The sequence below is a fragment of the Apus apus genome, chromosome Z (genome assembly GCF_020740795.1).
Source record: "Apus apus isolate bApuApu2 chromosome Z, bApuApu2.pri.cur, whole genome shotgun sequence".
NCBI classification, from domain to species: domain Eukaryota; kingdom Metazoa; phylum Chordata; class Aves; order Apodiformes; family Apodidae; genus Apus; species Apus apus.
Window position 1 is genome coordinate 15,981,596 of NC_067312.1, and position 22,063 is coordinate 16,003,658.

Genomic DNA, 22,063 nt, shown 5'->3' on the forward strand with positions numbered 1-22,063 from the left:
TAGAATCATAGAATCACAGAATAGTTGGAAGAGACCTTAAAGATCATCGAGTCCAACCACTAACCTCACTCCACCGAGTCCGGTACTAAACCACGTCCCTACATCTATATGTCTTCTAAACATCTCTAGGCATGGTGATTCAACCACCTCCCTGGGCAGTCTGTTCCAGTTTTTGAAAACCCTTTCAGTGAAGAAGTTTCTTCTAATATCTGATCTAAACCTTTCTTGGCACAACTTGAGGTAATTTCCTCTTGTCCTAAAAGATTTATGAACATGCTGTGTAAGTATATATTATCAACTGCAGTCAGGGGGTCAGTTAGTCAGATTTATAGAACTGATTGATTATTCAAAACTGGATTTTTTTTTTTTAAGAAATGGCTTTTTGAATAGAAGGAAATCTAGTAGTATGAGTATTTCTTGGGGTTCTCTCTTATTTACTGCTGATTATTAGCTTGATATAAGTTATTAGTGTAAAAAATTGTATAGACGTGGCTTTTTTCTAAACTGCTTTCAGACCACATTTGCTCAGTATCAGAAGATACTTTTTTCCTACTGACAATCGTTCATGTACAAGCTGGAATCTAAAAGCCAGGCTGCCTCTTATATCCTTGTCAGTCGTAATTGTTCTGTGTTTGCAAATTAGGTGACAGTGCTGTTCCTGATGCACAAAGATGGCTGGAGTCAAGCTCCCTGTTCCACACTGTAAGGGCTTTGCAGTGCTAAAAGAAGTGAAACATTCCTTTTGTCAGAAAAAGCAGGAGCTACTTCTCAAAGACACACAAGGAGTAGATCGATTTTGGAGGAATGTGACATTTCTGCAGAGTTGTTTTTTTGGAGTGTAACTCCCACGTTAAAAGAAAATGAGAAAAAAGTTTGGAACTACTCTGCCATAAATGACACATTATATGAGATCTTAGCCCTTTTACCATTCTCTAGAAAAAAAAATATTAAAAAATCCACAAACAAATTGAATTCTTTCACTTGAGAGAGGTCTGTTGGAGTGTGTGGCCTCTCCCTGAAGTGTAAACTATCTTTGATAGGAAGCATAAAGAATTCCTTCCAAAACAGTTTACAGAACTATTTTTTCAGATTTATAATTCAGCCTCCCCTGGAGCAGATGAGGAGTGAATAGGGATGGTGATCTTGTGTGGGTGCCACATGTGCAAGAAACATCAGGAGACAACAGCTGGGGAAGGTGTGGGATTGGCTGAGGTTTTCACCTGCAGATTATTGGTGGAAGCCAGGATGTCTTCTTGACCACCTGGGCACATGCTTGCTCATATTCAGCTGGTGATTGATCAACACCCCCAGCTCTTTTTCCTTTGGGCATCTTTCTAGCTACTCTTCCCCAGGGCTGTAGAGTTTTATGGGTTGTTGTGGCCCAAGTGCAGGACCTGGCACATGATGTTGTTGAACTTCATGCAGTTGGCATTGGCCTATCAATCCAGCCAGATCAGATCCCTCTGTAGATCCTTCCTACCCATAGGCAGATCAACACTCCCAGTCTTGGAAACAGGCCAAAGTCTGCATTCCAGGAGTCCAAGGTAGCAGTTCTGCTGACCCGCCTTCTTCTCCAAGAATCAAAAACTCTATCAATTTCATGATAGCTGTGCCCAAAATGACCTCCAACCATCACATCACCCACAAGTCCATCTCTGCTTGCAAACAGCAGGTCCAGTGGGAACCTTCTCTAGTTGGCTTTCTCATCATGTCAGGAAGTTCTCTTCCACATATTCCAGGAACCTCCTAGACTGTTACCTCTATGTCATACTGTATTTTCTGAAGACTCTCCTAATTGAAGCCCCCCATGAAAACAAGGGCTAATGATTTGTGACATCTCCCAGCTGCTTACAGGATATTTCGCCTGCCTCTTCACACTGGTTGGGTGGTATATAGCAGCCTCCCACCATGATATCTGCCTTGTTTGCCCTGTCCCTTTGTTCCTACACTCAACCCTTTTGTCAGCACTGTTAAGCTATAGACAGTCAACATTCTCCCTAACATAGAGGGCTCTCCCACTGCCTCTCCTTCCTTTCCTATCCCTTCAGAAGAGCTTATAGCCATCCATTACAACACTCCAGTTGTTAGAGTAATCTCACCATGTTTCCATGCTTGCTATTATATGACAGTTTTCCAGCTGCAAAATGGCTTCCAACTCCTTCTATTCATTGCCTATGCTACATTGGTGTAGATGAACTTCAGTTGGGCTATTGATCCCCTCACCTTTTTGGACGGAGAACCCCTGATTCCTATGTGACTGTTCTCAGTTACTTACATGGTTTTTAACACATCAATAACCTTCATGTCTTTGCTGCCATGTGGATCTCCATCCACTAATCCCACTAAGAGATCAGATCAAAAGACCTTACTAGCATACCACCCCTCAAATGTTGGCGTGCTGCCCATAGGCTTATCTCTAGCAAGCCTGGTTTCATCCCTTTCCTTCTTCAAATCTAGTCTAAAGGTCTTTCGGTGAGCCCTGCCAGCTACTGCACAAAGCTCCTTTCTCTCTTTGAGACAGGTGTACCCCATCTGTCACCAGCACAGGCTGTGTTTTGCGGACCAACTCATGATCAAACCCCCTAAAATTCTGCCAGTAACCCCAGGCTTGGAGCCAGTTATTGATCTGTTGGGTTTTCCTGTTTCTTCCTTCGTCACTCCCTGCTACTAGAAGGGTAGAGGAGAATACTGCTTGAGTGCCTGATTCCTTAACCTGTCATCCCAAGGCCCTGAGGTCCCTCTTGATTGCTCTTGGACTTTTTGCGTTGCTGCCTACATGAAAAATCGATAATGGATAATAATCTGAGGACTGTACCAGGGTGGGAAGTTTTCTCTTAATATCTTTTACCTGGGCCCCAGGAGGGCAGCTGACTTGAAATAACTTTGAAATAGCTTGGAATAACTTTGACCTGATGTGTTTTTACTTGAGCTATGTCCTTTTCGTTCAGGCAGAACTGGCCTAGTTTGATTGTACTGTACATCCTTTCTAATACTGACAGCATCTTAGTACTCTTTCTATCTCTGAACATCTGAGTCAGCAGTTCAAGGACACTCAGGCCCAAATTATCCAAGCTTATGGATTTTAAGGTACTTATTTCCAAAAGACATTATGTTTGACACTTTGTCTTGTTACTTGTAAAAAGTTCACTGTCAGTCTGATGTGATGCAAGTATATAAACCTGTTTCCTTCCAAGTGCAGAAGAGAAAGATTTATAGTCTGGATTTCCATTTGTTTATTCTTCTTCATCCTTATTAATTACTTTATCATTTGCATTCATTAAGGATCTAAACTCTTGTTATATTTTTGAACTGCAGTATTAAGTAATGTCCCACCAATCCTCGTTATCCACATTAATCCAGACAGAAATGTATATAATATTTCTTGTGAGTCTCTAAGATCGACTATGTACTTATGGCTGGCTACTTATTCTTTCAATGTCTTTTTCCTATTTTCATCTTACTGTTATACTGTGATATTTTTAGACAACTATTTGCTTTTCCTTAAAAAAAATTATACTTTTGTTAGAGTAAGTTAGTCTTTCAAGCATTGTGATACCAACTCTTGTTTTCCTGTTTAAGTATCTTCTTATAACTGTTTTCCAAAATTTGTCTAGTTTGGAAAATAAGGCTTTTGTGACAGAATATCTTAAGCAGATATTTACTAAATTTTATTCTTCTCCAGACAATCTTTTCTTTATAATACTGAATGTAGTTCAGTCAATTATGTCTTTGATTCCCCATTAATCAAGGCTTGTTCCCAGTAGGCCAGGTAAGAAAAGTCTACCCTGTCTCCAGATCAGGGAATAATTGTCCAAGGTGTGAACTCCAGATCTCACTCAGAGCCATAGAAAGGCCATGGCCTATGCTTTTCCTAGTCTCTGTTCTTAGGTTCCCATCTGTAAAAGGAGGATAATGCAATTTCTCTTAATTACAAGAGTTGGGTGAATATAAAAGAATGGGCAAGCTGTTTAGTTAGGCCAACATGTACATAAAGTGACAATCTCAGAATAGGATCAGAAAAATATTTGAATGTGATCAGGATTTTCTTTTGCTTATGTTATCCTGAACAAATAGGTGTATCAAGTCTTTGTCTTGCATGTCTTGTTACTTATGTGAAAGTATGTTCCTTGTTTGGATATATTATTAGTTTACTTCGTGCTTGAGCTTATACTTTAATAAATCAAGTTTATAAGGAAGTGTTTGGAGATCAACAGGATGAACAATGACAGCCTGACTCTGCTCCATTTAAATTGGAAAAAACTTCACTGAAGCACATACAGTTTAACCCTTGTAAAAAAATCACGTTTCATAGGAAAATGAAGCTCTCCAGTGTTTGCTTTACTATTTGCAAAACAAGCACTTCTGCTTTCTCTTTATGCATGTAATTTCCTCCCACATACTAGTTTGTTTCTTTTCTTTGTAGAACTAGAATGGAAAATGCAGGAAAGTATCTGATTACAAGATCAGTTGGAGTGCACAAAGTCTAGTGGCATTGGAAAGGTCTGAATGCAAAAACATAAGGACTTGCCAGTGAAATGGGTGAACATTTAGGAGACATTATTAGTCAGCCCTTGGAAAGTCCTGCAGAGACATCACAGCCGCCTTAGCAGAGGTAACTCCCAACATGTCTTGGGGTGGAGTAGTCTGGTGTTTTCTCTCACCCACTCTATCTTGCTCTATTTTTTGTTCTGTACTTTCAAGACAACTGTAATTGCAATTAACCTATTAGTGGGAAAATGAGTCTATGATGCATACATTCAGAACAATGACTTTTGTCTGTGTTTACAGAAATGTCTGAAAGGAAATTGGAAGACTGAAGTGCTACTGTTGAAGTGAAAGGGGCAAGAGGAAGGGAGGAAGTTTGTTATCACTTCTGCTGGATTCAAAGCTTGTCATTCTTTACTATCATGCTTTGGGCCTGAACTGCAATTGAGGTCTTACAGTATGAGTGGGTAAGACCTCATTTTTTAGCACTCCTGTGTGATGGTTGCCTTAAAGAAAAAGGCTCCTTTGGTGATTCTGTGTATGAAGAAATTTTGCTTTGGAAGGTGTGGAACACTGCTTGAGTCTCCAAGGGGTAATAAAAAAAACCCCAACACAAAACAGTGAGCTTGTGATTGGAAAAGACAAGGTCTCTATGTAGTTTGAGACAAATATCTTGTCATTTGGAACTTCTTATGCTTTTTAGTTTACTGCAGGATGCTACAAGAAATTGCCTTCAGTGACTAGGAGCACATCCAAGGCACAGGCAGGCCTTAGCAGGTGTTTGCCACATGCTATTGTGATGGCTAGGGTTAGTTGGGTAACTGAGCAAACATCTGTCTTGTATTATTCATACAAACTTTGTTTCAGCTCATATCAATGTTCCTATCAGTATGTGACGGTTGATTTGGTTCTCCAAAGTTCAGTATGAGGGCTGGTGGTAACGCATCCAGTAAATGTGTCTTTCTATGCAGGGATGCAGTTTCTCCCCAACAGTGATGACAGGACTTCCCAGGTCATCTGAACACACTAAGAAAGGGCAGCTTTCCCAATCAGCATGTGTGAGTGTTGTTTCCCAACAATTTTTTATTCTGGCTATAAAAAGCAAATAAATCTTCAAAACTTATTTTACCCAAAAGAAGTTTACCATAGTAAACTCCAATGGGAAATTAAAATATCAGGAAACAGTGTTTATTTTCTAATGTCTTGCCAGCTGCAGAACAGAGTCGAATAAGTAAAACAGACCTGGCCTGTTCGGTTGTTTCCTCTATTGTGGCCAGATTTCTGTTGCTAGTCCTCTCCCAGTTGTCTTTTAGGCTATTTATTCTCCCCTGCATAATGACTGGCAAACAGAAATCCAGGGAAGGAAAGTATGTAAGAGACATTTCCTAATGTTTCATTGGCTTTTGGGAAAGGAAAAACCAGTTGAGGTTATAAAGAGTGTAAACCTGTTGTTTATGTAGTAAAGAGCAGTGGGATGCAGAAAAAGTAATTAACCCTGAGGAAAAGTTTCCATATGAGAAAAAAATGAGGCTGCTGTCAGGACATAACTCCATGTTCACAGCTTTTCTTCTCTGTCTCTTTCCATGGCTTATTTCAATTCTCTTCAGGGAACTGCTCTGGAGTCTGCTCTTCAAGATGTTTTGAGAAAACAAAGTTATTTGGCTGTTGGGCTTTCATTTACGTATGTTTTTGTTTGTTTGTTTGCTTGCTTGTTTGTTGGGGTTTTTTTTTTTTTTTTTTTGTTTTGTTTGTTTTTTTGGTTGTTGTTGTTGTTGTTTTTGTCCTGCACTGTAACTGAAGATGTTAAAATAAACTTATTGATCTTAATTAAGATGAATTGTATAAAGCCAGTCAGAAAAAAATTACTCTTATCAATCAAAACTTTTCTGTAGTTTTAGTGTGTTTTATTGCATTTTTTCTTTCCACTCAAGCAGGGAGAGGAAGTCAACCAAATCTTCTCTAAACAGCTGGGGGAAATCTTTGTATCACAAACCTTGATACTGTGGGGAAATTTTAACTTTCTTAACATCTTCTGAAAGGGTTACATGGCAGGATGCAGCCAATCAAGAATTCTAGAGGCTGTGAAGGGTAACTTGCTGATAAAGATAATGGATTGGCCAACCAAGAGTGAGGCGCAATTGGATCTCTTATTCAATAACAGAGAAGATGTGGTTGGGGATGTAATAATCAGTGTTAACCTTGGCTGTAGCAACCATGAACTAGTGGAGGTCAGGAATCTGAAGAGTGTGAGAAAAGTGAGTTGGAGACTTCATTTAATTAGGTTGGTAGGTGGGATTCCATGAGACATCTCTGAAGTGAGAAGGAGATAAAGAAATCTTGGAAGTCTTTAAGGACAGTATAATCCAAGCTTTTTTCTTATACTCAGGAAAAAACATAGGTGTATCAGGAGCAAAATGCAAAGTAGTGTATTGTCAGTCGTACCTGGGAAAGCAGAGCCCATACCCTTTGCAACAGGCCAGGCTGGGTACTGCCTGCCTGGGCAACAGCTCTGCAGATAAGTCCCTAGGCTTTTGGGAGAGACAGTGAGCAGCACAGGAGAGACCCACCTGTGGAGCTGCCAGCAGTGAAGGCCAACACCATCCAGTGCTTTATGAGCAAGGTCACAGCCAGGAGATAGAAGGAAGTTATTATTCGTCTCAGCTCGGCATGTCTTGGACCACACCTAGACAATGCTTCCCCTGGTTTGGTCTTCTGAACCTAAGGTGGACATTTCTAAATTGGAGTGAGTCCAGTGGAGGGCCACCAGGATGCTCAGAGACTGGACCATCTATCCTGTGACTGAAGACTAAAAGATAGTGCTACTTCTGCCTGGAGAAGGCTCAGAGCAGCCTTCACCTATTTATAGGCAGGTTATTGAAAGATGAGGCCAGGATCTCTGCATAAGTGCATAGTGGCAGGACAGGAGACAACAGGCATTAGTTGAAACAACAAAAGTTCAGACTGGATATAAAGGCAAAACATTTTTTTGCATGAGGAGAGTCCAGAGTAGAACAAGTTGCCCAGAGAGGCTGGATGGTCTGCATCCTTAGAGCTTTTCAAGCCCAAGCCTCTTCAGTGATGCTTCCTTGAGGAGGTTGTTGCACTGTGGACCTCCCGATGTTTTTTCCAACCTGTAAGATTGTATGACTTTTCTGCCTACATTTATCAGAACAGAGAACTGGCCTATATTTTGAAAAGAGAAACCCTATTTTTGAAGCATATATCAAAAGAAGATTTTTTAGCATTTCTTATTTTTTCCCTGCTATTTTTTTTTTTCCTAATGAGTGTGATTTTGAAGGCTCAGTTTTCTGAAACACAAAATGCTGTGTTGAAATGCAGCTCGCCACCTCTACTTCAGCAATTGCATTTCACCCTCTACCTCATGTAAAATTAAATGAATGTTTCAGGATGATATTGGGTCAGTATGAAGGAAGGGCTTCATTAGCAAAAAGATCTTTGTGCCAGGTGCTCTGTTGGCAGACTTCTTTCTCCTGCCTTTGCTTTGCTAAAGCCCATACTTGTTAGCCTGCTGGTCATGCTGAGTTTTCTTCTCCACTTTACCATGCATCAGAAGATGAAAGTGATTGGAAAATAATGGGAGTTCTGTTTATCGGCAGACCCTTGCGTCTACTCTGATTTTTTAGTAGCAGGTCATGATTTAAATTGTCAATGCATTTAGACTGATGAGCCAACTGAAAACACTATCCTAGCTATTGAACGCTGGGGATTGAGAAGAAGTACTTTTAACAGAAAGTACTGTACAGAAGAGTACAGAAGAATAATTTTAACAGAAATTCAGTGTTTTTTAATACTTCAGCATTTAGTACCTATTATCTTTTCTGAAAATTAATAAAATTAATTGAGAACATTAGTTTGTGAATGTTCTCAGTCAAAGGCAGACAAGGCTCAACAAGATATTTTTAGTATTTTATCCAGAACCAGTGATGAACATTTGTACATGTTGTTCATGAAAGAAGTAGTTGTGACAGATTATGTTTGCAGCCATTTGCTTTTCTTCAGTGTTCAGGACCGGGCAAGAAAAATAGGAGTAGCAAAAGAGTCAATCTACAGTAGATGACAGAACACTCATTACAAAGTAAATTTTTTAAAATAATCAGAGTGCTTGGAAATGACTTAGCCTCACATGTTGACATCTTACATGGTTTGCAATCCCCTTCCCCACATCAACTACTGAGTTATAAGAGATAGATCTTTGACGGCAGAACAGGCAACAAGAAACATGTGTGATAGACTTCCACACCAGACCTGTGTGGCCTTAGTCAGTTGTCTTGATTTGAGATAAAAAGTTTTTATGTGTCTAAGTGTTAATAAGGATTGAGTTATTTATTTGGGGACCTGACAAGGACAATAATAAACGATTTGGTGAGAATGAGCAGTAGCTTTCATGCATAAATATTTTCAAGGGCTTGTCAAAATTGTAAACTTTCTTCAAGAAAATATTTGGCCAAAGAGGTTACATAGAGCCTGCAGCACACAGACAACCTGGTGATAGGTAGTTGTAAGTGAGAACAGACTCTTAAGACAAGTCTGTAGTCAGATGTGGAGACATTAGAACTGCTTAAGATTAAATAGGTCAGCTGATTCCATTCAGTGATTGAACCCTGGTGATTAAAACATAAGGCATGTTGTAATGAGCACTAAAACCTTCCATGCTATCTGTGTGAGTCATATCATCTGCATGGAACTTATAGAATTCATAGGACACCTAAAATACTTTATAATCTATGCAAATAAAATAGAAACATTTTTATGTGAACCATTTATTTCTAGATATTTTTAAGATCTTAAACTTTACTGAAATCCCCTTTAAAAATTTGAGACAGTATTATTTCCTTATTTTATATATATCTATATATCTATATATCTATATATCTATATATCTATATATCTTTATATCTTTATATCTCTCTCTATATTTTCCCCCCTAATGTTATTCTTATATTGTCAGGACTATTTCATAAAAACACAGCCTTCTGCTTATTTAAATCTTCATGTGCCAGTGACATGGAAATTTAGTTCACTCTTCCTTTGTTCATGATCCTAAATCACTGTGTTTGAACCATACCCTGTCTTCAACCGTATCTATTGTTTTCCTAGAAATGGCATTATTTATCATTGGAACTTTTTTGACATGTTTTTGAAGTGATACTATACAAATGTGGATAACTCAGTAATGCCAATGTACTATAGCCTTTACTTACATATTTTCTCTATTTAGGTAGGGTATACATATACCTTAAATTTTGCTTTGTTATGATGCCAATACAAGGGAAACCAGCCAAACAAGAAGTGAAACATAACCCTTTTGAGGGTTGGGCTGCTGATAAAATCAGACTATTGTGGATCTTGCCATTTGTATGTTTCAAACTTTCTTCGTTCCTTTCTTCTCTTGTCGCACACTGCGGGGACAGGGATTGCTTTCTTATTAAAGGACCATACAGTTCCCAGCAAAATGGGACTTTCATCCATGGCTGAAGCTCCTAAGCATTACTGTAGTAGAAATTAAAGTACAAGTTTGTAATCAGAGAAACTGTGTGTTGTTTTGGAGACAAATATGTTTGGATCAAGTGCAGAAGTTTGTGTCTTTGTTCCAAACAAGTGTTACACATAAATAAATAGTAATTCCACTGAAGTCTACTATATATACAAAGAGCAATTCCATTCAAATCCATGAAGTTAAACCAGTGCATAACATTTTATTTACATACTCCTCCTTTGGTGTACACCTAAAATACTGAGCATATTCTCCCACATCTTTTCCATAAAAAAGGCCAGAAAAAAATCCCTCCAAATTTTAAATTGGATCAACAGCTCATAAATCAACTTACCTTGGAAGAATTAACAAACTGTTCCACTAACATGTATCGTTTAGAGCAATTGGTCTTTGTAATCGCCATTGTCTGTCATAGAAACTTGGCAACTATTGGTTTCTGTTACCATCTCATGATAAAATAGTTGTGATAACCCATGTTGCTTCAGAAAATGTGGACGATGATTTTGTGTTGATTAGTGATGATTGCTTTTTATGGTTAACTTCACAGGTTGGTGATTTTTGGCTTTAATCTTAAAATAGACAGCAGTTTTGGAGAAATTATTTTAAATTCTTACGTTTATCATAACCATCTGATGCTTCCAGTCATCCACATTCTGGAGGCTTACGATTTTTGGTGAGGAAAGAAAGGGACACAATCCTGGGTGCACATACTCAACAAAGTATCTTGGTTGAATGAATTTGATGCAGCTGTTTCAAGATCAATTGAAACATCTGCTTTTTACTCAGGGAAAAAAGTTATATTTGTATTTTTAAGTGCTCTCTCACATTTTAAAGCAAAGGCAGTCAACAGTGTAAAATGTTGGGGCGGTTTTTTTCTGGTTGGTACCTTTCACTGACATGACTATTCTTCGCAGCAGATGTGCTCAAAGGCATTCCACTGCATTTGAGCCTTCCAGCTTCCCTGTGTTTCTTGTATGATATATTACATGTTATTTATATACAATTATATATATAATTTATTAATTATAAAATCAATATCTCACAAAATCTTTTGCTCTTGGAAATTCATGTACTAACAATGTTAAGTAGCAAATGTTTCAAAAATCTGCAAACTGTGAGTTGCTCTGGACTCCACATGAGAAGGAGGCAGAACAGGCAATAGTAATTTTTTTTCCTTTGCAGCAAACACACACAATCATCAATTTGATAACTGGTCATGCTCTATCAATTATTTTAATAAACTTTCAATATTCTCATTGTCTTTCCTGTTTTAAGCAGTAGCCTTATAACTAGAAGTACTGAGGAGTTCAGCTTCAGTTATGCTGTACTGTTATCTTGGGCTCAATGAGGTCCTGCAATGTTCTTTCTGGCCTGAGCCACTAAAGGCATTCTGTAGCTTCTGCCAGTTTATGTTGATTACTACTTAGCTCCCTAAAAAAAGAAATCTTTGATAACCCTGAGTCTAACTGAATGTTTAGACAGATGCGTAACTGGAGTATTGGGCAGAATAGACGGTGTCAGGAATTACTTAAATATCACAACCAAGCACAATGACTTTCTGTTAAGCTATCAAATCATCATTACTGAAATGTAAGTCAACATATGACTGCTAATTTAGCCCTTGGTTTTTGGCTTTTCTATGTAGTGGCTCTTGAAACAGTGAGAGAGGTGCATTGACACATTACCTGGGGAAACTACGCTCATCTACCAATGCCTGGATCAGGTGCAACATGTCAGCCTACCATCTAAGGGATATTGGAGGACATGTTGACCCTCACTTGTCCAGCAATCAGATAGCAAAATATCTGAGGGCTACTTTTCCCTCCTTAGACTAACAAGGTCTTGTAGGATTGCATTTTAGGACTCAGATGATAGATTACAAACAGACATTCTTCTGGGAGTTGTTTTAACTAATTTATACTTGCTACTTTTTAAGGAAAACCAGGCAGAGTTTTCTCTACCAGCAATAATTCCTAGCTTCCCTGAGTCAATGACCTTTATTTCACTCCCAAAGGAGGAAATGGCTTACTAATATCCACTAATCTAAAAAGATAGTTTTCCTTTCTTTCATAAGTTGCTTCCTCCCTGCCTTTCAAATACTGACAGCTAGTTCTGCTAGATAATTGTTTCAAGTACATGCAGTGTTATATCTGGTGCTCATAGGGTACAGATATTTGCTGATGGTCACTCTTTTGACTGAGGAATAAGGCTACAGAAATACCTGCTTTGCATGGGCTTTGTCTAAAATTCCACATAAGAACCTTTTACATTTTTATGCAGGCTAGACCTGAAATATTAGAATTTAGCAATCTCTGACCTCATGTGAGGTCAGATTTTCATTGCTTCAGTCTATTATCTGAAACACTGGAACATCCTTTTACTTCCTGTCTTTTACCAGCAACCTAAGAATAATCAAAGGATATGTCTAGAGTGCTCTCAGACCAGAGAACATGTTGTGGCTCTTCTCTTTTCAATATATCCAGGTTTTCATACTTGAAAATCTTAGAAAAGGAGGAGGTGGCACAAGCAGGAATGCAATGAGAAGACACCTGGCCTTGGGAGCTGGACATACTCTGGCTCTGACTTGTGCTGTCATGACTAACACTGACACTTGGATGTGAATACCTCACACTTGTGTGTACAGACCAGTTGTACAGACATTTTCTAGGCTCTGATTTCTGCAAAAGTTTTCCACTGATCATTTTGTTGTTTGTTTTTTCCCCCCCCCCCAGCTCAACTCTATCAATTTTACCCACTGATGCTGTTGCCAGAGTCCTTTTCAAAACCAATAATTAGAGTGACAGTAGCACAGACAGTCCAGCAGACTTCAACGAACTGGAGAAGTATCTAATAAAATGAATCAAGAATTTCTCTTATCCAATAAGAACAATAGTGTTCACAGTGTTGGTGGCGATTGCCATTCAGCAAGGTTTACAATTCAACACAACTTCACTTTCATAGTTGACCAACTTTTAAAGCTGTTTATTGCTGTTCACATCATTGTTATGCCACATGAATTCCCTTTCATCCCTAGGTTCAGGTTTTGGATACACTTTCCTCTGGATATATTTCAAAGCCAGTAAGCCAGCGGCTTATAGTGCTGAGGAGGTTAGTCATAGCTTGGTCCAACTTCTGAACAATGATTAAGCTTATGATTTCTGAAATGTTTATGTGAGCTGTGTCTTGTATTGTTTATTGCTGTTGTTGACACTAACACGTATGGTCCAGATGACAAAATGAGATCTGCATTTGAGATTGTGTGGTGTATTGTAAACTCAACTTTGCAGATGTACTTCTAACTAATCAAAGACAGAGGAATTACTTTGAGTCACATGTTGGAAAGTTAATAGGGATGTTTAACACAACTCTTCCATTTCCAGCTTGGAGAAGCTGACAGACCAAATAACTGTAGGCTTAGTGAGACATTTCTGGAGCTACTAAGAGGCTCCTTTCTTTGGAAAACCTTTAGTGAGGCTGAAAGAGAACACTACAAATTATTTACAAAATAAAATAGTAATTAATACCTGCTGTGGGAACAGCCTTAATAAATACTGAGTGTTCTTAAAAGTGACCTAAACTAATTCCTTCACAAGAGTCTAGTGAAATACAATAAGTATGTGACTACTCCCATGTTGCAGCTGGGGAAAAAGATGTAGACTTTAATATCATGGGGACATGACTAAATGTGGAGTCTTGTTACCACAGTTTCCCTCTCAGTCTGATGAGACTGCTAGATTCTTCCAGAAAGTTTGTTGGTTCTTTAGGGGCCGAACCACACACTTCCCCAAAGAGCACTCTTCACCCTATTGACTTCTGAGAAACCTGTGGTCTGAACCATGTATCTTGAATTTCTGTTAAAAACATCAGAGAGGTGGGATTTTAGCACTTGTTTAGGTGCCTAAACTTGTACTTAGAAGTTGACATCAGACACTCAAGTAATTTTTAATAAAAACCTGTCAGAAGGTATTGGTGAAACCCAAAAGCAGTGCACCCATTCAGCCAAGAAGGCCTCAGGGCAGGAAAGAAAATTTCAGTCTGTTCTTGAGTTTTCACTACTTCTCCTATGTCTGGTTCATTCATGCCTTCTGTTGGAACTGCCTTCCTTGGCATTAACATTTAGTTGCAATTTAATTTTTATTTCATTTTGAATTTAGCTCACATAATCACAGCAGTCTTGTTAGCAAGTTGCTGATGGCATCAGATCAGAGCATGGACCTGTGGATGAATGGTGGTAAAGTATCATATAACAATAACAACAACAACAACAAAAAAGCAACAAAAGCAAGAGCAGCAAGAGCAACAACAGCAACAACAGAAGTGCCAGGGTAGTATTGTAGTTCAGCTGGTATCACAGATCTGGAATCTTTCAAGTCAATTTGGATCTATTCTATTGACCTTCATGAAGATACTTGATTTGAAATAACTAGCCAATAGCTGCATAGCTCTGTGAAATTAATCATTTTCAGGATGCATGAGGTGAGACAGGAAGTACCAGTGAAGAAGCAGACTGGTTTTCTCAAAAGGTTAAGATTCGCAGTCTGGAGTGGTTGTTGTACTAGACTCAGGAGGTTTCATCACTAGCTTCCTGTGCAGCTTGTCTTTGATCTTATCTTTGCTGGACTGTTGCTGGACATCTTCTGCACAGGCAGATGACCTGTGCCCATCTCCTCCCTACCCCCCCCCTTTTTTTTTTTCATTGCTTTTTCCACGGGCAGGGAACTGTTTAGACTTTCTGTTACACTAAGTTGGATGTTCTACAAATAACAATTTCATTAGACTCCTCTGTCTTTTTATTGTCCTCCTGAAAGTGATTTATCTGTGATAACATCTGATATGATTTAGAACAAGCAACATTGCATCTTTTTTACATAAAATGTTTAATCTCTTTAGCTGTACTAAGTGCTTTGCACAGGAGAAGCTCTTCCTGTTTTCTTCTTATCTTTCTGCTCTCTCCAGAAATGATATACTTTCAATGTCAATGCCTTTTTAATGAGCAAAATGGTCTGCATTCCTTTGTTCTAGTGTTACAATAGATAGTCTTTTTACGATGGCATACAACGTGAATAATTTTTGTTTGTAAACCACATTGCTTTTCAATAAATTGCAAATGTGGCTTATACAGAAATAAACCACAGCCTAATTACCTACAAATGTGGTGCAGACTTGTTTCTTATGGATTTTGTTACTACTGCAGTATTGATAAGCCATTAAGAAACAAAAAGGAGCACTGTTTTTTCTTAATAGTTAACACAAGTTTTACATGTGTTTATGTGAAGAGACATAGGTGTTATGAACAAACAAAACAAGTCTCAGTAGCAAAAGCCTCCAAAAGCCAAATGTGCACTTTTGGTCCACACTCAAACATTTTGATGTATGAAATTTTAACATTGTTATTAAAAAATAATCACATTTCTTCACGTGCTAATATATTAATGAAATTTAGTTTCACCAAAGTAAACATAACAACGAGAACTTAATTTTAATGTTGTCTGTATTATTTGAAACATAACCTTATAGAATCATTCCAGTTGGAAGGGACCTAGGAGATCATCAAGTCCAACTTTCTAAAACTGGACCACATTTCATCATTTGTATTTACATATCTTCCCTCTAATATAAAACTGAATTATACCAACAGGCTACGTGAGACACATTGTTTCAGTACCAAAGCATTTCTCTAGGCTTCTTTGCTGTTTAGAATGATTCATTTTCTAAATATTTACAAGTTTGTTTCTAAAAGCAAGAATTTTAAATGAGGTAGGAAAGACAAACACAACAAAAGTAACAAATCAGGAAAGTATTTTTTCTTGGCTACAGACTGATTGGCTTTAGGGACTGATGAGTTTTGCAACATAGCAGGGTGTTCTTGAGGTAGGTGTTCTCTTCATCTTTCCTCCACAACAGCTACCATTGGATATCCAAGACTTATGTGTCTTTTTCAGCTCACATGTACATTTAACCACATTCTACAGCAGCTTTGTAGCTAAACTAGGACAACAGAGCTCAGATGTTACCCTAGACTTCTCCATAATTTCAATTCAAATACACTGACCTTTTAAAAGACAGTTTGTCCTGCTGTCATTAGGGAAGCCTCATGCAGTGATTTTTAAATTAAGCTATCTAGAAAATAGTTTTGTTTATTCATATGTTTGCACTTGATTTCTATCACTTTTCATTAAAGTTGCATTGTGACAGTTTTAATAAGACAGGTTTTCATGCAGAAGTTACTTATTATATTGAAAATCTAGCCAGAAGTGTCTGCAGAGGTTCTTCTGAAAGAGAACAGGAGAAACTTCCATCACTGTAACACACCGTCTAGGATATAAACAAGCTCTAGGGAGTGGGACTGGCCAAAAGCATAAAACTAAGCAGGCTTTATTTGTTCTGAAAGATGCAGAAACTGTATGTGAAATAAACAGGAGAAGCACTAGGAGAACTGCAGAAAGGACTTGTTGGCACTGGGATAGCATGGGGCCCTTTTGCTCAAATGGGGATGTGGATGGACAGAGATGGGGAACATTTCTTACAAATATTTATTTGACTCAAAGGTGCAAACTTCACTCGGACTCATTCCTTTTTCTCTCTTTATTGCAAGCATTTTATGAGTAAACCATTATTTGCAGAAGTATCTTTGGAGAAGGAATCCATCACTGTGTGGTGTATTTACCCACACAGTCATACAGGAAGTATATGCAAACATGTTTTGAAAACTGCATTTGTTTGAGGATCATGCAATCAAAGGAATAATGATGGTAAAATCATATAAATCACACATCTGAGCCCACTGAATTCTGCACAGTTTAACTTCAATGTTCTGAACATGGCTGTTACTTAATAAGCAAAAGATGTGGTATCAACAATTCACATATGTTTTAACATGGAGTAATTGACAGTAATTAATAATGAAAAGAAGGCTTAAGTCTTTAAGTTTTTTTGGTATCCTACAGGAGAAACAACTCCTCCTGGACTGCAACAGAGGCTTTTATTTTCCATGCCTCCCTCCATACTGAACAATGGCTTTTTAATGGCAATTTCGCAGCAGCCATCTCAGCCTTTTATCTACTGCGCCTGTTCTCCTAGCAGCTCCTGTTTCTAGGGAAGCATACCTGATGCACAGTCTTTCTTGTTGTTGCTTTGAGTTGCTGTAACACTGCTCTTACATTTTAGTAATAATAGCAGCACTTGGTCTATTTTTAGACCCTTAACTAGTCTCTTCAACCTAGTTTTCTGAAGGTCCCCCTCTGCTGTTCCACCTCACCATGAAGGCAGAGCAGGTTTTTGCAGGGCTGAACCTTCAATTTTGGCAGCACGAGTTTCTCAGCCAAGTTGCTCTGCTTGTATGCTTTTTTTCTTCTTGACAATCTGCTAGAGGTAGTGTCTGTGGTGCAATACTGTGCTGTTTAGTTTAAGGCTAGTTACACTGTTTAGTTTAAGGATAGTTACTTTATTGATTTGTTTTACTTAGTCATTTTGTGTGACAAAATTACAAAATGGTACTGGTGTTTCTTCAGAAAGAAACAGCTGCCTGATATTACCTTTTAGGGTGGTTAATTTCGTAAACAGGATCCCAGCTGCTCTGGTGCTGGATGCTATGAAAATTAAATTTCTTCTAAACTGCTAGATGCACCATCACAAACACATAGGTATCCATCTGGTCATCAGCTTCCTTGTAGTACAAAACTAAATCTCTTTCCATGTCCCCATCACCTACCTCTTCATTCTCCTCTTTCTCCTCAAAACAAAGAGGAAGAATTAACTGTCTTTAGACCTTTTGTCTGGGAAGCCTGGGTGAACTGCTATATAAAGTAACAGATTCAGGACATCACTGTGTTCAACCAGTGTTAGACCAAACAAGGTCTGTGTTCTTAAAACTCAGTTACACAAACTTTGGGCTCATCAACAGGTGAACTCAGGTTAAAGCCTCAGACAGAAATTTATCAGGTTTAATGTTTGTCCTGAGATTACAGAATCCTCCACATCCTTCTTGGTTTAAGAACGGTTTAGGTACAGCTGATGCTCCTATAGCAAGTAGATTAAATGACCTCTCTTTCAGCTCTGTTATCTAGGATTCCTCTTTGCTCTTTAAAACATCTCAGGAAGCTGTTGGGAGAGTATTCTTGAAGTTCTCTCTCAGTATCTACTTTCTCAAGTATCTGGTATCTTCCTGAGCCCACCCAAAACTGTTAAATTTTAGCACTTCAAGGTTACCAATATTGCCTCAGCTCAGTCTGGAGTACGGGAATTCTTAGCTTTTCCTTCCTTATCCCTCACATAATCACATTAATGAATATGAAGATATAAATATGTTGACAGTAGTCTCAGAGGCCAAGATTTGCTGACCTGAGATGTCTTCCTAGTGTTACGGTTCTCAGATAACTGGCATAGAGCCGAATGTGACAATATGGGCAGAAAGAAGTAAACATATGCATTCCTTGTGCAGAGAAACCCACAGGGAATATGTTTGAACTTAATTTGTTTAAACAGAAGTAGCTAACAAGATAAAACAAGTGCAAAAGATATTACAAGCTTCCCAAGATGTCAGATGCTCCTAAGAAGGGACTTGGAAGCAGAAGGCAGGCTACGTCTAGGGTTGCTTTGAAAATATCTGTGTGTGTGTGTGAAATCTGGCAAATAGCCTGCAAAGGTGGAGCTGCAGTGGGGACAGGACTGGAGGAACAACGGAAGCCCCAGCAGCCCATGACAAAACAGGAAGAGTCTGTTTACATACTAAATATGAAAATATAGACATCATTATATGTAGTGCTATGTGAGTTCAGAGAGAGCAAAGACAGATTATTCTGGCCATTGTTCTTGGCTATGTGGGCAGGTAACACTGCTCAAGTTTGAAGAAACCTTCAGGAGTTAATTTCTGGCTATACTATTAAATGACACTAACTACCTCCTAGTGGCTGATGAAGGGAACACATCAGAAAAACGTGGCAGAGCAAACTGCTCTCCTCCTGTTTACCTGGAAGGTGGTTTGCCTAGAGTTTACGCATGACATGGCAGGGTGATCCTTTCTAATAGCCACACAATGTTCTGCCTGCTCTGCAGAGAAGCCCACATCCATCAAGTCACTGTTCATATAAGTTATGGCCATTTGGGACCACAGAAAATAACAGGCTTAGTTTTCACACGCTCCAATGTACGCTGACTAAAAAGGAGGAAAGTTGTAACTGGCAACTACTGAGGCAACAGAAGACAGGCAACTTCTTTTCTTGTTCTCATCTTTTTCATTTTCCTGAGGACAAAACTCTGCTCTGAGATCTGCTGATCCTATCTCCATTTTGACAATCTGCTCTCTATGTATACATGGGAACAGCACTGTAAATACGTAGGTCATGTACAGAAGAGTAACTTGCAAAGCCAGCAAACTTCAGAATTTTGCAATGGCTCAAGAAAGATTGTTTTGGGGGGTGACTACTGGGATATTTTAATATTTCACAGTCAATATGAAAGGAAAAAATGTTACAGCTTTGTTTAGGTATAAACAGTTCTTTTGTTGAAATAAATAAAATTATCTCATTTTCTGTAGGCCAGATTAGTATTGTTTTCAAGCACCGAGTCTGAATAAACAGCAGACTGTTCTCATTCAGAGGTGAAATCATGAATTGTTTTCCCCCCTTAAATGTCCTCGGATTTTTTGAAATGACATCACCTGCACATTCATCAAAGCTCTGCATTTGGCGTATTTTTTTCTGGTTTGGCAAAAATTAAGCAATGACTTGAATATGGCCCAATATGTAGAAAAAAGCTACTTAAAAGATACATGTGTTTTAAATTTGTTTTGGAGGCTTAGTAGCATAAAAGTTTTTATGCCATTATTTCCATACTTCTTTTCCCCTCTTAATTTTTTTGGAACGTACATTGTGTAGGATCAGAAATGTTTTCTTATTGAGCAATCTGCAAATCAAGAAAATAAACTACCCAGAAATGTCTGTGTTTTCCTGATAACCTTGTTTGGAGGAAGAATGTTTGCTTGGACCATGGTATGGTTTCTGTCCAGTGGGTGGGTCGGCTGTGCTTGGAGCGTGCTCTGAGTAGCTCTTGAGCAGATTGTGGCTGAGAGGCCTGTGCAAATGCCCATGTAGCAGAAAACAGAGGTTTCCTAGGTACAGAACTGGACCAAATTCACAGTAGTCATCTTTATGCCTGAGTTTAAACCTGCTTTCCTTTAGCAAAAGGCAGTGGCTCCAGTCTCAGGGGTAGTGACTGGGCTAAAGTGTCTCATCTAAATCCTGCTGAGGGTGGGCAGGATCCACCACCTCAGCAGGTGTTAGATATACCCCTCAGGGCAGGCAGAGAGTCTGGCATGCCTTGAGCAAGCTTGGTGTTTAGTCACAAGGGTGCTGGGTGTGCCTATCCATTTGCTTACTGAGGCAGCTGTATGCTGGTGTAGATGAATGGCTGTGTCCCTGCTGACCAAGTCATGCCAGTGCCCTGGTGTCATGCTAGCAGGAGGCTTTCCCTAGAACACCAGCGTGAGCTCCCTGGGAGTCCTTCTGTCTGCCTGGAGGAATCTCCTCTAGCTGGGAGGATGCACAGATAGGAGGCACAGTGCCCTCCCATCCTCTACCTTATGGCGCCAGTGAAGGGAAGTAACAAGCAGTTCACTAGCCTAAACAAATATCTAGATTAACTTTTGGGTGCCAATATAGCCTAACATGGGAAAAGTCCAAACTTCACCACTCAGTTTTTCTTGGTAATTAAATAATAAACATAAGCTTTTATTTTTGCCGACTGCCTTTTAGTTTGTGTAACATTAATGGACAATAGAAGACAGACTGTGGGCAAGCAACATTCCTGTATTAAATTAATTAAGGAGGCCAGGCTGGAATTATGTAATCTTCATTCCTTAAAACTGAGAGCTTGGTAAAATAATTAATTCTTTTCATAGCAGCTTTAGATTGGACCCAGAAGGCTAGCTTATTGGTGGAGTTAATGAAAACAATATCTCAGCTCTGTACTCCTGTTTAAAGTCAGACAGCTAAGAGCTGTGGACTCACTGGACTCAATTTTTCTTCTTGCTTACACTTCATAACAAGAGAACTGTTGCAATGGATCAGAGCAAAAATCAAACTGGTGAAGCCTCATCTCCAATACTAACCAGTACTTCATGTCTAAAAAGAGCATGAGAAAGCTCTTTCTTTCTGCATTTTTGTAGTGGTCTAGGCTGAAGCTTGGACGCAACTTTAGGCTTTGTCAAGGCTGCATTAGGCAGGATAGTTTGTAGCCACCTCCAGAATTGCCTTTAGCATCTCAGTAACCCATTGAGTTCAGTAGATGTAGTCTTGCTACTAGAGAAGGAGTGACTACTACAGTGATAACAGGTTACTGTTGGGATTGCTGAACCAATGTTTCACTAGCCCATTCCCTGACTAGAGCTCAGAGTGGCCTTCAGCACTACTTGTGTGCAAAAGCCCCTGTGTACATGCCATCAAGTGATTAAAGAGCCAGAACAGTATTTTTAAAATAAGACTTTGGCATATGTGGCTAACCTCATATTTAGACACTTGCTTGTTCTTTCTTAGGCCCTTGTATCCCTGGGCATTGAGATCTGCACATGCTTTTGTGATAATGTAGAGAACTCTTAAGGTCAGAGAAGCCTGGGCTGGTGTCTGGCAGTGAGTTAGCTTTATCCAACTTTGGGTGTTTATGCTGTCTTCTGCTTCTCTTTATTTTAATTTGCACTCCCAGAGTCCCGTGGCTAAACTGGAGAAGACAAAATGACATTTTTCTTTTGAGGATGAAACTCATGTACCTATAACCCAGCGACATCTTTCACTAGTTTTTTGGTTAATTTTTATTTGTACATTGTGGTAAGATTGACTTCTGTGTAAATACTTCCTTCTAATTTAATTCCAGTGGGTTGTCAGACAGTGGTGTGTGGGACCACATACACTGGTAATCTTTCTGTTTGTGTTGAATAGGACAAATCAGGGTCTGCCATTTACCATATAGGAAACTATAAAAAAAAAAAAAAAATTGTTCTTCCTGTGAGAGAAGGACTAACAGTGAATTTACATGGCAGAGACATGGCCAATAGTATAGCCAGAATCTACT